This window comes from Lactuca serriola, chromosome 5 (assembly GCF_051521515.1).
Source record: "Lactuca serriola cultivar US96UC23 chromosome 5, Lser_US96UC23_V15, whole genome shotgun sequence".
NCBI classification, from domain to species: Eukaryota; Viridiplantae; Streptophyta; class Magnoliopsida; order Asterales; family Asteraceae; genus Lactuca; species Lactuca serriola.
Window position 1 is genome coordinate 278,763,963 of NC_136412.1, and position 3,453 is coordinate 278,767,415.

The 3,453-nt window shown below is 34.0% G+C and overlaps 1 long non-coding RNA gene across 1 annotated transcript; it reads right to left on the reverse strand.

The window, feature by feature from the left end:
- Positions 1-2,354: 2,354 nt before the first annotated feature.
- Positions 2,355-3,046, reverse strand: LOC145051650 (uncharacterized). The gene is made up of 3 exons (XR_013683753.1): positions 3,011-3,046; positions 2,726-2,910; positions 2,355-2,626 (listed from the first exon to the last, which is right to left on the reverse strand). It is a non-coding gene; the product is annotated as an uncharacterized LOC145051650 (long non-coding RNA).
- Between the last annotated feature and the right edge of the window lie 407 nt (positions 3,047-3,453).

Consider the following 3,453-nt stretch of genomic DNA (forward strand, 5'->3'; position numbering starts at 1 on the left):
AGATAATTACCAAATAATCTTAAATAGTCCAATATTTATCATATAAATAATTAATATTTAAAAGATTTGAATTTATCTATATTTATGTCAAGGATAATCATTAAATTAAGTTCAAAATTCAGATTTTTACATAATAAAACGATTTAGGTATCAATCCAAGATAAAATCAGCAACAAAATCCCGAATTATCCTCTGTCTGACGCTCGGACTCGCCGAGTAAAGCTTTGGACTCGCCGAGTTGGGTCGACAGAGGGCAAGAAAAAACGATTTTCAGCAAGTAAAACAGTTAAGCATCATATTCAATTGAAACCAATCATGGCTCTGATACCACCGATGGGTTTTGGACATAAGAACTTTACCTATGTGCACATACAACCCTATAGCTTGGATCTAAGTTTCACTAATTGAACATGCAACATATCCAAGACTTTCATGGCTAGATCTAATGTAAACTAACAATTAAAAACCTATGAAAAAGAGATCTAGAATAATACCTTGAGTTACTTACTTGAAAACTTTCTTCTTCTTGGAGCTTAGAGTCACAAATGTCACTCCTCTAATGGCTTACAAACACCAACTAGCAAAAAGATGATTTGAGAGAGATGAGGAAGAGGGAAATCGGCTCTAAGGTTACTCCAATCACAAGGGTGGCCGATTTCCTCAACCTTATGGGTCTATTTATACTGTGAGCTCCTAGGGTTTCACCTTAAAACCCTAATTGGATAACTTAGCCTCAAAGCCACTACTAGAAGAAAGGCCTTTTACGACGCTCATTGCGCGTCGTAAAACGCTCAGACGGCGCGCAAATGCGTGTCAAGGAAGACCCTGTCATAAAGAGAGACGACGCGCATTTACGACGCGCATTTATGACGCGCATTTACGACGCGCGGTTATAACACGCAATGCGTATCAAGGAAGGCCCTGTCATAAAAGAAGACGACACACATTTGCGTGTCGTAACCTTACGACGCGCGTGTTTATGACACGCAATGCGTATCAAGGAAGCCCCTGTCAAGAAAGGCCATGTCATAAATAAAGATGACACACATTTTTGCGTATCATAATTTTAAATGTTTAAAAAAAATATTATTTATAGATTTACTAATTTTTCATATTAAATAATACATTACAAATCTCATAATAATAAATAAAATACCATAAATAACAAAGATAATTCATTTTACTAATATGTCAAATACAAATAATTATTCCAATAGTGAGTAAATGTTATAAAAAAATGAACTCATTTATATACAATTGCATTATTTAGCTTACTATGTGCCAACAACTTCTATCTTTTTCCTTCTCTACATAAACTTCATTAGCAGCATCCTAAAGAACTTCTATCTTTTTCATCAGCAACATCCTCAAAAACATCTATCTTTTTCCTTCTCTGCATAAACTTCTATCTCACACTCAATGTAGTTTTAAACATCAAGTTTAAAAAATTAACTTTAAGGTTGCCTTGTTAAAGAGAATGACTAGAATAAATTTCCCTTTTTCACAAGGCATGTGCTTTGCTTGCACATATATATGGAATCATTCTAACAAAAAAAAAACTGTTCATGTCAACTACTCCAAGGACTACTACGTAATTTAACATGAAGAATTTTGTCCAGATGAAAGGATTGACTTTAAACTTTATAAAAATCATTTAACAAAACTTACCTGTTTGTGCTGCTGCTGATTCCGGAGCCAATCCGCGACTCCATCACTTGAAATTACAAGCTGTCCACCAACAGAAGATAGCTGAAGATCATGAATAAATAAAAGTTGTTAATAAAACACACAGCATGCAAAACATGATATGAATTTGTGTTGTGTGTTTCTTTGAGGGTAGAAGAGTAATTTTACACATACTGTGCCGACAAGTGCGTAAGCTACAACCAAGGGAGGTGAAGCCAGGTAGTTGGCTCTTGTTAGTGGTTGAACACGCCCTTCAAAGTTTCTATTTCCCGAAAGTTTCTATTTCCATAATTTAAGTCAAGTATGACAAAGGGTACAACTGTTAATAATAAAATAAGACACATTAAAATTCCCTAAACGGATGTGTTCAAAATTTTCAAATCTATATTCTCTTAAGAATAATAATATTAATTACCTGCTAACAAATCCAATTGTGTAACTCGATAGGATTACAAGCCTTAGCAAACTCTACACTTTGAAATTCTCCAAAAAGATTTGTTCTCATTTTGATGAGAGACTAACTCTCTTCCCTTCCACAATAAACTTTTCACTGCGTTCAAGCTACAGTAAAAAAAAAATTAACAGAAATTATTAATATCAGAATCAAATGCAACCATATTCTATATGGTGTGACCAGAAAAAAAAATCATACCTTCAACCATATTGAAGAGTTTTCATCGACTAGAGCTTTGAGTTTTTTAAGCTTCAATGATTTCTCAGGTACTTGGCTAAGAAGCTTTCTACAGAGTTTCTTTAGCTTCACTTTTGATTCCGACACATCATCAATTTTTTGTTTTTTTAAAGAATGATCATCTTCCGACTCAGACTCCTCCCTCTCACTGTCGCTAAAAGACGTTTTTGTCCCTTGAAAGCGAACCCCTGCTATTTTCCTTGGGCGATCCTTTATACCAAGTCCCTGTTTTCCAGAAGTTGCTTTATCCTGCAAAAACAACAAAATATGTCAATTTTGTAGATGTTGATTCTTTATTCAAAAGTTGAGGTCTTTTTAGTTTTTATTATTAAAAAAAAAGGTACATACTTGTACAAGTTTGTAAAGATTCTCTTGATCCTCTTCATAAAATGCAATCCTTTTGTTACTATTTTGAGTGATTTCCGATGTGCTGTTAGACTTCTTTCTCTTGGATTGTGCTCCAAGTAATCCTCCAGACACAAATCCAAATTTGTTACCCCACCAGTCTGGAGATATTTCTTTTTCATATTCAGCTGCTAACAAATATTGAGATATTACAAATATGGTTTTCTTTTTAGTTTTAATACACCACTAAACCATAAAAATAAAGCATAACATGAAGTACAAAATTACCTTGTGTTTCAGGATTATCAGATGCTTCCACCAGCTGTGCTTTATTATAAATATGATCCCTATGATTTCTGATTTTTACTTTGTTTCACTCCAAAATTGGAACTTGGAACATTTTTTTTTCAATTTTGGTCCCTAGAATGTTGAAATAAGGACTAAAACTGAAAAAAAGGTTTCATGTTTGGACTAAACAAGGAAAAAGCAAAAATTACAGGGACCATTTTTGTAATTTACTACATATAGTGCAGCCATGGCCTACTATGCTGAATCCCTGCTAGTCCAAGTACTTTTGCAGGCAACTGTATGCATGAGGAAAGTTATAAAAATGGAAGGCAAAGAGATTAAAAGATAATCAAGGACAAAATCATAATTTTACCTCTAGAGCAAGTATTTTGTGACAACCCCTGAACCAGGGGCAAGGCTATTTTTACCCATGGTTTGATCTA